General features: G+C 37.3%; 1 long non-coding RNA gene across 1 annotated transcript in view; it reads right to left on the bottom strand.

Annotated features, from left to right (window-relative positions):
- Positions 1-505: 505 nt before the first annotated feature.
- The window catches only part of LOC144329601 (uncharacterized), a 187560-nt gene continuing 173799 nt past the window's right edge, over positions 506-14266 (bottom strand). The window contains exon 3 of the long non-coding RNA XR_013395005.1: positions 506-904. This is a non-coding gene — a long non-coding RNA (uncharacterized LOC144329601). The remainder of the gene's footprint in view (positions 905-14266) is intronic.

Here is a 14266-nt window from a genome sequence, read left to right as displayed (position 1 = left end):
GGAGAACAAGGCAGGGCCTAGAGGATTCTCTGAGTTGAGGAGATAAAGCCAAGAGTCTATAGAGATGAAGGCAGCTAGAGTTTGCAGGGCACAACACAACACCAGAGAGGAGAAAGCTGCACAGAGAAAACTCCAGGGATCTGTAGAAGTTCTCTGTAAGTATTTAGCAGAATACTAATCAGGGTATGTGTGTGAAGAAACTCCACAAGTCTGGGGAGAGAACCACTCAAAAACTTAGTGGAACAATGCCTATTATAATTAGCCACACTGGAAAATCTCACATTTCACAGGGCATTGGTTACAGCACTAGGAAGGGTTTTACGTAAGTGGTGGAGATTATTAGTCCCAGACAAAATGCTTCTGTAGTCCAACCTAAAAAAAAATTAAAGCAAGACCTTAAAGGATCAAACTTTGTCCAGATAACTTCATCTCAAAGTAAAGCTCAAAAATATGTATAGAATATAAAAATATCTAGCAACCAAGATGGTAAAATTCATGTCTGATATCTAATCACAAATCACCAGGCATGGAAAGGAGCAGAAAAACATGGCACTTAAGGAGTAGAAAAATCAATTTAAACTGACTCAGAAATGACATAGATGCTAGAATTATTAGATAAGAACATGTCGCCGGGCACAGTGGCTCACGCCTGTAATGCCAGCACTTTGGGAGGCTGAGGCAGGTGGATCACAAGGTCAGGAGATTGAGACCATCCTGGCTAACAAGGTGAAACCCCATCTCTACTAAAAGTACAAAAATTAGCCTGGCATGGTGGCAGGCACCTGTAGTCCCACCTGCTCGAGAGGCTGAGGCAGGAGAATGGCATGAACCCGGGAGGTGGAGCTTGTAGTGAGCTGAGATTGTGCCACTGAACTCCAGCCTGGGCAACACAGCGAGACTCCAACTAAAAAAAAAAAAAAAAAGAACATGTCAATAGTTATTATAATTGTGTTCCATGTATTCAAAAACTATAAGTAACATTAAATATGATAAGTAGAGACATGGAAGATATAAAAAAGACACAAATCAAACATCAAGAGATGAAAACTACAATGTCTGAAATAAAAAATATATTGAATAGAATTAGTGGCAGTTTAGATACTGTGGAAAAGAAAGTTAGTGAACTTGAAGATACAACAATAGAAATTATGCAAAATGAAACACAGAAGGAAAAACATTTTTAAAAATTAGAGAGGATTTTTTTTACTTGGACAACTTAAATTAGCCTATGTGTCATTTGAATTCCAATAGAGGAGGATGAGGACAGAAAACTATATGAGAAAATAATGGTTAAAAATTTTCCAAATTTGATTAAAACTAAAACTCATGAATCTAAAAAACACAACAAACCTCAAGCACAAGAAATATGAAGAAAACTTTAAGGTGCTTCATATGTAGATTTTCTTTTCTATTATGGTGAGTTACATTGATTTTATTTATATATAATACTGGATTCAATTGGTTAATATTTCACTGAGCATTATTTCATTTATACTCATGAGAGTTATTAGCCTCCAGTTTTCTTTATTATAATGTCTCTGGTTTTATATCAGGGTAAATCTGGCTTCATATTATGATGCTCAAAAAAGGTATGCTAAGTGAACAAAACTATAAAAATAGGGTATATACTGTACTATTTCATTCATATAAAATTCTAGAAAGTGCAAACTAATGTATGGTGACAGAAAGCAGATGAGCAGTTGCCTGGGGATGGGGGAGAGGAAGGTGTGGAGAGGTGGGGAGGGGTGTGAGGGTGGAATTCCAAAGGGCATAAGGAAACTTTTAGCAGAAGTAGGCATATTCATTATCTTGATCGTGGTGATAGTTTCACAGGTGTATACATGTGTCAAAGCTTATCAAAGTATACATTTCATATATACATAGTTTATTATGCACTGGTTATCCTTCAACAAAACTGTTCAAATATGCAAGTTGGTTTTTTTATTCTAATACATTTTTTCTTGAATCATCAAAAGCATTTTAGCTCTTGAAATGTAACTCTATACAATTACCCACACAAGCAAAAGGGATGTAACCCCTGCACAACTAACACATATACATATGTATGCAAAACACCCTCATCCACAATTATTTGATTTTGAGATATGTTATGGTAATAATTGTCAGCTCTTTGACTGGGTGTATCCCTTTTTAATGCCAAAACATTTGAAGACTTCACTCAGGATGATTAGTATTATGTTAGTTTGCATTATTTGAGAAATGCATAATAACAATAAGCTTGTAGGACTTTAATAAAGCACTTACAGATACTTATTTTCTTAATCTCAAAGCATAACATATATTTGTAAAATAAGAATACATCTATTTTTTTGTAATCTTTTCTCTCACATTGATCCTTCTGTCTGTCCAGGCACTAAGACGGCAAGCATTCTCTGCAGCCAGGTAGTGTTGACCAGCAATGAAGAAATTAATTCTTAGTTCACGAGTTTCAAAGGAGATTCAGACCCTTCCAGTAAAAGGGCCACAGAAAGGACTCAGAACACAAATTCAGAAATTGCATAATGATGGAAAAGCCCAGCAAAGCAAGGTTTCCAATTGCAGAATGAGGCAGCATGCCTGGACTGAGATTAAGGACTCAGAAAGGCACATTGGATGAAGGTGGGTGTGAAAGAAGAGGCCCTCCTCCCTGCCCACTACCCAGAGTGAGTTCAGAAACAAGGTTGAGAAAACTGTTTACGAATGGGTTTCATGATCTGAGAGCTCAGGGTACCTGTGCCTCTTGCCTAGTGAAGAGCCCAGCAGCTGGCAGGACCCTAAGGCTGCCCTTGCCAGGATGGAGCTGGAGCTGAAGAGGTATCTGAGTGTGTAGAATCTAGGTAGAGGAGTTCAAGACCATGTCATGCAGTTTCTCACAGCCCAGAGGGACGAAGGAGTGTTATCTAATTCCTAGGTCCCGAAGAGGGGCATGGAAATATCCCACATTGCTGGCATGTGGGAACAGGCTGCATGGGATAAACCAGGAGACTGCATGATGACTGCATGAACTGACAGCCAAGGAGCGGGTAGGGATGACCTTGTCTCTGGGGCTGCTGCATGGTACAGGAGTGCTGAGGGCTGGTCCCCTCTTGACACCAGGGCACAACCTCAGCTCCTCAGAATGAGATGCAACCCTGGGAGAGCCAGAGGGAGACTCCGAGATGATTAACACTGTTTCTAATCCTAATAAAATAGAACAGGTCCCAACTGATTTTGTGAGTTGAGAAATAGAAAAATGCTACCCTTAAGTGTTGACATGGGGTATGTAGAAATAATCTGTGCACGTATGGAATTAAAAACTTCTTAAAATAATGCCAGCTCTATCCTGTAAGTCGGGAAGAGCTACATCCTAATTTGGGTGTAAACACAGCACAGCAGTTGCTGAAATACATGACAGAGCTATGTACACATGATATACCCAAAGACCAGTAGAACGGAATAGAGAGTCCAGAAATAGACCTATGCAAATATGGCCAATTGATTCATAACAAAGATGCAAAGGGAATTTATTAAAGAAAAGATCATCCTTTTAAACAAATGTTACTAAAACAATTGAACATTCATGTGCCAAAAAAAAAACAACAAAATAAGAAATATGACTTATACCTCACACCTGTTCAAAAGTTAAAATAAATCATAGACCTAAATGCAAAACCTAAAAGAATAAAATTTTGAGAAGATATTCTAAGAAAAAATCTTTGGGATCTTGGATTGGGCAGAGTCCTTAAATATGACACTAAAAGCACAATCCATGCAGAAAAAAATACTATATTGGACTTCCTCGCATTTAAAAATTTTGCTCTTCAAAGTCACACACTCTCTCTCTACAGAGAGTGATGGTGGTGGTTCCGCATTTCTCTCTCTCTCTATTGGTTCTATTTTTTCTGGGGAACCTTGACTCAAATGTGTTTCAGCTGGCATATAAACAAACTACAGTACATCCAATAATGGAATACTACTCAATGATATGACAACAAAACAATGGACTACTGCCACATACGACATGGATGAATCTAAAATGCATTATGCTAAGTGAAAGAAGCCAGACTCAAAGGTTACACACAGTATGATTCCACTTATATGACATTCTTGAGAAGGCAAAGCTATAGAGATGCAAAACAGATTAGTGGCTGCTGGCAGGGGGGAGGGTTAATGCAAAGATAGTTATTTGTGGAGGATGGGATAGTTCTGTATTTTGATGGCGGTGGTGATGGTTACACATCTCTATGCACTTGTCAAAACTAATAAAACACTGAAGAAGTAAATTTTACTGTATATTAAAATAAGATAAAATGGAGTGTGAGTACTGGACTAATACAAGGGGGCAGGAACCTAGAGCAAAAGTACTCTCCTTGTCACAAGGACGCTTCATATCTCCACCACCTCACCAATCCCAGAATCGTTCTACCTCAAGCAGCACTGCCCAGCAAAAGTATAATGCAAGCTCCATATTTAATGTTGTATTGGTTAAGTTAGAAGGTATAAAGAAACAAGCAAAAATAATTTTATATTTTTGTTTAACTCAATATTCCAATATAGTATAATTTTAGAATGTGCTCAACATGAAGAAATTGGTGAGATAGTCCTGTTTTTCATACAAAAGTCCTTGGAAGCAGTCTGAGGCCATCACCAGAGGCAGATGCTGGTGCCACACTTCTTGTACAGTCTACAGAACCCCAAATAAGCCCCTTTTCTTTATAAATTTCCCAGGCTCAGGTATTACACGATAGCACCACAAAACCAACTACTACACTGAGGAATGAAGAGAGAAGAAAGAAAGAAAGAAAAAAAGAAAGAAGGAGAGAGAGGGAGAGAGAGAGAGAAAGAAAAGAAAAAAAGAAAGAAAGAAAGAAAGAAAGAAAGAAAGAAAGAAAGAAAGAAAGAAAGAAAGAAAGAAAGAAAGAAAGAAAGAAAGAAAGAAAGAAAGAAAGAAAAGGAAGGAAGGAAGGAAAGAGAAAGAAAGAAAGAAATTGTTGGTTTCAGATGCTAGTTCAAGCTATACCTGAAGTAAGCCCTACCTCTGGATTGATCAGCAATATGAACTTTTATTGTTTTAGTCAGTTTGAGTTGTTTTCTATAAATTATTACTGAAATATTCACAACAGATGCATTACCCAAGAAAGACTTTCCTGCTACCATCTTTACAAGTAACTCTCTAATCAGTCTTTGATAATATGGGACAATGTAGGCAATCAGAGTCAGAGGTTCAGCTTCCAGTTTAACCCTGCCACTTATCTCGAGCTGCACAATAACTATAATGACAGTAACTACAAGAGACTCTTTTTTTTTTGAGACGGAGTCTCGCTCTGTTGCCCAGGCTGGAGTGTGGTGGCACAATCTCAGCTTGCTGCAAGCTCCGCCTCCCTGGTTCATGCCATTCTCCTGCCTCAGCCTCCCGAGTAGCTGGGACTACAGGTGCCCGCCACCACACCCGGCTAATTTTTTTGTATTTTTAGTAGAGACGGGGTTTCGCAGTGTTAACCAGCATGGTCTCGATCTCCTGACCTCGTGATCCGCCCGCCTGGGCCTCCTAAAGTGCTGGGATTACAGGTGTGAGCCACCGTGCCTGGCAAGAGACTCTTCATTAACTATGAGGTGCTCTACATATAACATTTTAATCTACAACAAGGAAAACAGAGACTTGTTTCTTATTTTACAGAGGAAAAATGAGGCTCATGGAGGTCAACGTAACTTGGACAAATTCTCAGCTAATAAGCTAGTTCCTTTTCTTCATAGCACAGATGTGATCATATTTATTTGTTTAGTTGTTTATTGTTGATCCCCTGCGCTCAAATGAAAGCACCAGGAGAGTGGAGCCTTTGTCTTTTTCAACCCTGGATCCTGGGTGCCTGGAGCGGTTGCTGGCACAGAGGAAGCCCTTAATAAAGATTAGTTGAGTATTAAATGAACAAGATTCAAACCTAGGTTTGCCTCCAAAAACCATCTCTTTTCACAGCTCCAGGTTGCCCCTCATTATCCCCTTGTAAAATAAATGGGGGACCCATTCACATGCTTAAAAACAAGTGTTCGTTTATGTGTCGCTTTTCATGTGCTGCTGTGGAATGAGCCTCCTCTAAGCTAGTGGAATGTCTTGAGTAACTTTTTGGTCTTTCTTCATAGGCCCTATCATGTAAGCCCTTTATTAGTCATCCTGGGTCTACTCAAGGCATTTAATGATACATTTTGTCAGCACCGTGAGTAAACAAACATTTAATCAAAACCATCTTGGTGGCAGAGACAGAGCTAGATTCTTTACAGGACATTAATCACCTCATTCCGTCCTTACCGTGCCTCTGAAACACAGGAAGCAGCACCCCTGTTTGGCAAATCAGACTTGAGGTCCAGAAGATGACATGCTTTTAAGGTGGCAAACAGAGTAAGGATTATCTGACTCCAAAGATTTTACATCTTTCTTTAAAAATCACATGTTATAATTATTCTGATTAAGATTGTGAAACTTAGAATTGGATTTGGAGTTTTCATCAGAATATGCCAAAAAGGAAAAATGGACATTCAGTCATGATCATTTCAATATACACATTTGAGCACCTACTACAGTGCTAGGTGCCATGCTAGGCACTGGGGACAGTGTAGAACACAACCAGCTTCACCTCTTCTCTCTTGGTTCCTGTAAAATGGCTGATACCTGTTCAGTCATTTCAGAGCTAATGCTCTGAAATTTTGGTGTTGGGTCTATTTGAACACTTGGTGCATTAAAGTAGGCTAAAATGCAGCAATAAATGGCCCTTGTATTAGTCAAGGTGGGCTAACTGCATTCGAAATAACCTTAAATATCAGAAGCTAAAACTAATAAAAACTGATTTATCTTTATGAAAAGCCTGATGTTGTATTCCTAGGTGGCTCTTCTCCAAGCGCTAATCCAGGGACACAGACTCCCTTCACATTGTGTCTCTGCCATCTTGTGGCTTCAGAATTGCCCTGGTACCAACAGGCTAGAGAATAAATGGCTTTACATAGGAGATTTTTATGGCCTAGGCTTTGAAGTATCATCTATCTTTTTTCCCAAGACCTATTTGCCCAAACTGAGTCACCTGACCAGCTCAACTGCAAAGGAGGCTGGGAAATGTAGAGGAGCTCATAGTATTTAGTGCATACCAAGAGTCTCTTTCATAGACTCCAAAACATCTATGAAATTTTAAAAAAGAATTTCAAAACTTCCAAATTTCTAAATATAATCCTTTCTGGGTAGCAGGGATTCAGGTCAGCAACAACTCTACTCCATACAGTCATTCAGGGACCCAGGCTAGTGGCAGTTCTGCCATATTAAAAAGTTCTCACAAGAAGTTTTAAGACCCAGACCTGAAGTTGCGCTCATAACCCCCCCTCACATTCTACTGGTTAGAACTCAGGCACATGACCATATCTTACTGCAAAGGAAGCTAAGAAATGTAGTTTATATGCCAAGCACAAGGAAAGAAGGATGGATTTTTCTAGATAGCTAGAAGATGCTACTTCACTTGGATTTTTTTAACTAGACCTGCCAAATACCAGTTACTGTGCATCTCTCTCATTGATGTCCTTTTCTTTTCTTTTTTCTTTTCTTTTCTTTTCTTTTCTTTTCTTTTCTTTCTTCAGACAGAGTCTCACTCTGTTGCTCAGACTGGAGTGCAGTGAAATGATCTCAGCTCACTGCAACTTCTGCCTCCTGTGAAGTTCAAGTGATTCTCCTGCCTCAGCCTCCTGAGTAGCTTACAGGCATGTGCCAACACGCCTGGCTAATTTTTGTATTTTTCGTAGAGATGGGGTTTCACCATGTTTGCCATGCTGGTCTCAAACTCTTGACCTCAGGTGATCCGCCCACCTCAGCCTCCAAAAGTGCTAGGATTACAGGCATGAGCCACCACGCCCAGTCCTGATATCCTTTTCTAATCCTCTTCTTCTGTGACTTGGCATGTGCATATCTAGCTATGTCTCCAACCTGACATATCATATGGTTTCCTAATTCTGGCCTCTAAGTAGAAGTCCTTTATTTTAACAAGGAGGTAATCTGAGAAATTATTGAATGTGCTCTCCACAGCAAATGCCATGTTCTTTTGAAATTCATTCATCCGGTGATAACTCACTTAGACTTTTCTCAACTAGAAGAGGGCAACGTCCTGTCTGTTTTTCAGCACTCTATTCCCAGTGCTTAGCACAGTATTCCTGATACACTGCAAGTAACCCAATAAATATTTTCTAAATGAATGTATAAATTTTTCTTTCATCTCAGAATCTTAAAAAGTTCATATTTGATACTGGGGTAAAAATAAATATTCCCTGATGATTCGTTATATGATGACACCTCCCAGAACCCTGGGAGGGCATCCCTGACCGCAAAGCTCAGCTCTTCCTAACTCATTCACTCAGATCGCACTTCTTTTTTTAACCATAGCAAACTCTGAAGAAACCACATACATTGAAAGGTCTTTAATTTTTTTTTTTTTTTTTCCTTTCTGGGAATTGCTGATCTATGTGGAAACTGGAACAAAAGAGATGTCAGAGTCTGGCTAATCCTCACTTTACAATTTTTGTCATCATTGGCGATCAAGATGGAATCCACCACGGCTGAGAAATGTGTTGCTGTGAAATGAGCCCGTAACTGAGCTGAAAAGATTTGTTTGACTTCCAGCTGAGCCACTTAACAGATGTGTGGTTTCTATAAATCACTCAAGGCCCTGAGTTTCAGCTTCCTCTTCAGGAAGCAAATACAACACCTTCTCTGTCAATACCACAGGATTGCTGTAAAAATCCCTTTTGTTTATTTAATAGATATTTATTGGTGGCTAACTATATGCCAGATATTGACCTAGGTTCTGGGGTTCTGGACATACATCCGTGAATAAAACAAAGTTTATGTGACTCACAGCTTATGCTGAAGGGAAACAGTGTAAATAAATCAATCGATGAACATATAATATACCAGGGGTAGATAGGGTTATGGGGGAAAATCACACAGAGCAAAACAGATGAGGGTCATGGAGGAAAGGAGCTTTGATTTTTTATATAAGATGGTTCAGTCTGGGACATTAGAACCGACACCTGAAGGAAGTGAGTGAGTGTGTCATGCAAAGATATGAAGGAGGAGGAGGCACAGCATGGTCAAGGCCCCTGAGGTGACGGTATGCTTGGTGTTTATGAGGAATCCCAGGGAGGGCAATTAGCTTAAGCAGGGTGAATGGGCTGGATCAGAAAGGTAGCACGAAACTAGATCAATCAGGGCTCCACAGGCCATGGCGGAGACTTCAGCCTTTACTTTGATTGAGATAGAAAGCCGTTTCTATGTTGAGCACAGAAGTGATGCATTGTGCCATTGTCCTTTAAAGATCATTTCAGCAGCTGTGTGGAGAAAAGGCTGCATGGAAGCTAGACTGGAAGCAAAGATGCCAGTTAGGAAGTGACTGCAATACAGCAGGTGAGAGACGGCAGAGGCTAGGCTCAAACCGATAGCAAAGGAAGTGGGGGAAAGTGGTCATATTGCGAATATATTCTGAAGATAGTATAAACAAGTCTTCCTGATGGATTGGATGTTGTTGTAAGAGAAAAAAAGAGTAATCAAAAATGACCTTAAAGTTTTGGCCTGATGAGTGGGAAAATGGAGTTGCTCCTTCTTTTTTTTTTTTTTTTTTTTTTTTTTGAGACGGAGTCTCGCTCTGTCGCCCAGGCTGGAGTGCAGTGGCACGATCTCGGCTCACTGCAAGCTCCGCCTCCTGGGTTCACGCCATTCTCCTGCCTCAGCCTCCCGAGTAGCTAGGACTACAGGCGCCCGCCACCTCGCCCGGCTAGTTTTTTTTTAGTTTTAGTAGAGACGGGGTTTCACCGTGTTAGCCAGGATGGTCTCGATCTCCTGACCTCGTGATTCGCCCGCCTCGGCCTCCCAAAGTGCTGGGATTACAGGCGTGAGCCACTGCGCCCAGCCTGCTCCTTCTTGAGATGGGGAAGACTGCAGGAAGAATGCAGAAGCTCTCACTATACTAAGACCTCTGTTTTTGAAACAGTAGTTTGAGATGCCTGTGGACGTAGGCTTCCCAAAATGGTGCTGTATGGTGGTGGCTATATGTATCTGGAGTTCAGGGAAGAGGTCCAGGTGGAGCCATCACCTTGGGAGTTGGCAGCCTATTTAAATCCTTAAGAAGGGGTGAGATCACTTCAAGAGTGAGTTAAGAAGAAATAATTCTGAGGACTGAGAGGAAACTTCAATATTTAGAAGTCTAGGAAAAGAGAGAGGCACAGCAAACAAAAACTAAGATAAGAAGAAGCAAATGAGGCAGAAAAAGGAACGAGATAGAGCAGAGTGAAGAAAGTGGGACTGAAGGAGGGCCTGACTTTTTTCCATTTATGATGCAGTTTGGCCAAACAGCATGATGGTAGATACACACCCAAATATATCAGTAATCGCATTAAATGTAAGTGGATTAAGTAGTTCAATTAAACATCTATAATTATCAAACTAGATTAAAAAACAAAATCTATATGCTGCTTACTAGAGATACACCTCAAATATAAGGATATATAGTCATTAAAAATTAAGAGATGATATAAGATTTACCATGCAAACACTATCCAAAAGAAAGCTGGTATAGGTATACTGGTAGCAAAATAGACTTAAGGCAAAAAGCCTGATTAAGATCAAAAGTTTCAGGTTTCATAACAATAAAAGGGTTAGTCCCCCAAGAAATCGTCAGTTTATATCTACGTAAAAAACACAACTTCAAAATATAAAAAAACAAAAATTGACAGAATTATAAGGAAATCTAGGCAAATCCACACTCATAATGAGAGACTTTAACAAATTTTCTCAACAAAATATATAACAAGCAAGAAAAATATCAGTAAGAATATGTAAGATCTAAACAAAACAATTAACAAATTTGATATATTGACATGTGAAGAACACTGCGCCTAAAAAAAGTATACTGCTTTTTCAAGTGTACATGGAACGTTTATGCTGGCCAGAAACGGAGTTTCAACAGACTTCAAAGGATTGAAATCATACAAAATATGTTCTCTGACCATGGAAGAATTAAGCTGGAAATCAATAACAAAATAAGTAGAAATTCTTCAAATACTTGGAAATTAAGCAATATATTTTTAAATGGGTCAAAGAAAAAATTTCAGTGGAAACTGGAAAATATCATTAAGTAAATGATAATGAAAATATGACATATCAAAATATGGAGGATGTGGTTAAACTTCTACTGAGAGAAATTATAGCCTGAAATACATAAATTTAAAAGAAAAAATATGTAAATCAATAAGCTAGTTATCTATCTCAAAAAGAAGAAAAGAATAGAAAATTATGTCTAAGAAAACCAGAAAAAAGAAAAAATATTAGTAGCACAAATTAATAAAATATAAAACAGACGTTCAAGATAGAAAATCAGTATGTCCAAAAGTTGGCACTTGTAAAAGTGAAATAAATGTTAGATTTCTGGGAAGTCTTATAACAAAGTAATAGAGAAGACAAAAATTACCAGTTTTGTCGAAAAAGAAAACATCATTCCATGTCCTGCACATGTTAAAAATATAGTTACAGTTTACTATGAACAATTTAATGTTAATAAATTAAAAATTTTAGATAAAATGGAAAATCCTTAGAAAAACAAAATTAACAAAAACTGATGTAAGAAGAAATAGAAAATCTGAAATAGTCCTATTTCTGTTAGAGATATTAAAGCTGAAGATAACAAAGAAATCTCTAAACATAGATGACTTTCCTCCAAATAAATTACAATGAATTTCTCAAAATATTTATGGAAGAAATCACACCAAGCTTATATAAACATTTGCACAGACTAGAAAAAAATATTTTCTAGTTTGTTTAATTAGGCCATTGTAATCTTGACATCAAAAACTGACCATGACATAAAGGAAAATTATGGGCCAATCAGTCCTGTGAACAGTGATGCAAAAATACCAAACTAGCAAATAGGATTTAGTAAAATACAGAAATAATAATGAATAATGAGCAAGTTGCATTTGTTCCCAGAATGAAAGGTTGGCTTCATATTTTAAAATTACTATAATTTACATTAACAGAATAAAAATAAAATCATCTGATCATCTCAGTAGACACAGAAATAGCTTTTGATAAAATTCAACACACATTTATGATTTTAAAAAACTTGAAATCCCCTCTGCAGACAGGAACAGAAGGGAACCTCTTTAATCCCATAAAGAGTGTTTAAGAAAGAAAGAAAAAAAAAAAAGCGCTACAGAAAGTATTATACTTAATGGCAAATGTTGAAAGCTTTCTGCCTGAGAATGAGAATGAGCAAGAATGCCTGTTTTCGCCACTTCTATTAAATATTGAACCACAGATTCTGGCCAGTGCAAGAATAAAAGGCAAGGCTGGGGGGCTTGGGGGAAAAGGTATACAATTTGGGAAAAAAATCATTATTTGCAAAAAAATATTAATTTGTTCATAGTAAATACAAAAGGACCTAAAGAAAAACTATTATCATTAATAAGTGAATTTTGGAAGGTCATTGAATAAGAAGATCAATTGTATGTATGTATGTAAAATTCAATTGTATTTCTATATAAATGCAAAAAGCTGACAAACTTTAAAAGAATATTGTTTATATTAGCATAAAACATTAAACATTAGTGAAATAAATGGAGATCTAAATAAATCAAGAAACATACGATATTCATGGATTAGAAGACTCAATACTGTAAAGATATCAATTTAACTCAAAGTTAAATATAGATTCAATGCAATTCAAACCAACATCCTGAAAGGTTTTTTTTGTGGAACTTAATGAGTCAACTATTAAATTTATACTGAAATAGGACATAAATGCCAAAGCAATTCTGAAGAAAAAGAACAAAGCTGGGAGTCTTCAACTATCAAATAACAAGACCTATTACAAACATGGTATGTTAATAGCTAAAGGATATGAAAATAGATCCATGAAATACAATACTGAGGTCAAAATAAAGACCCACACTATGCAGTCACCTGATGTATGAAAAAGGTGCCACTGAAGTACAGTGGAGGAGGAGAGAACAACGGTCTGACTTAATAATCATACTGGGTCAATTAGATATCCATATGGAAAAAATAAATTTTGATCCCTGCTTCACACCACACATTTCCAGATGTAGATCTAACTGCAAAAAGTAAAATTATAAAGCTTCCAGAAGAAAATATAGGAGACGATCTTTACAACCGAAGATTTATCAGACACCTGCGCGTGCGCGCGCGCGCGCACACACACACACACACACACACACACACACACACACACACACAAGCATTAACCATTCAAGAAATAATTGATAAACTGGAACTATTAAAATTAAAAACTCACATTTGTATAAACAGCATTCAGAGACTGAAAAGACAAATCAAAGTAAGAAGAGATATATGTGTCATATATATGTCAATATATTATTGTCTTGCAGGAAATTTTACATATTCTATATATAAATCAGCTAATACATGCTAATTCATGCATATGCAATATATAATATTTAGCTAACACATGCATATGTAATATATAAGAAAAATGAAAACGACCCAACAGAAAAATGAACAAAAGACGTGAATAAGCACTTCTCAAAAGAAGATCTCTTAATAGCCAATATAAAAAGGTGCTCAACCTCATTAGCCATCAGACAATGCAAATTAAAACCACAGTGAAAATACCAACTCCAATGCACACTCATCAAAATGGCTGTAATTTTTTAAATCTCCGTAATACTATTCACTGCAGTGGGTGTATCACCAGACAACTGCTTTGGAAAATTAGTGATATCTACTAAAGCTGAATATATACATATACATATGCTCTATGACACAGAAATTCCACTCCAAGATATGTGTGTGTGTGTATATATGATACATATATGTGTATACGTATGCATATATATCATAAACACACACACAGACACACACACATATATCCTCAAAAGCCATATACAAAAATATTTCTAAGAGCACTATTCATAATAGCTAAGAACTACTGGCATAACATTATATTTGCATTGAAAACATATAGGAATAAATCTAACAAATAATGTGTAGGACCTCTACACATACAAACATTAATGAGAAAAATTAATAAAGACTTAAATCAATGGAAGAACACATCTAGAAATAAATTTAATGCCACTCATCAAAAGTAGAATGGAAAAAAAATTGTGGTATATTCAAATATTTGAATAATATACAGCAATGAGAATATACAACTTATAACCTCACACAACATCCCAGATGAATTTCACAAACTAAGGTTGAGCAAAAGAAGTTAAACACAAAAGCACA

Source organism: Macaca mulatta, chromosome 6, assembly GCF_049350105.2.
Source record: "Macaca mulatta isolate MMU2019108-1 chromosome 6, T2T-MMU8v2.0, whole genome shotgun sequence".
Lineage (NCBI taxonomy): Eukaryota > Metazoa > Chordata > Mammalia > Primates > Cercopithecidae > Macaca > Macaca mulatta.
This window is presented reverse-complemented; position numbering and strand designations above follow the sequence as displayed.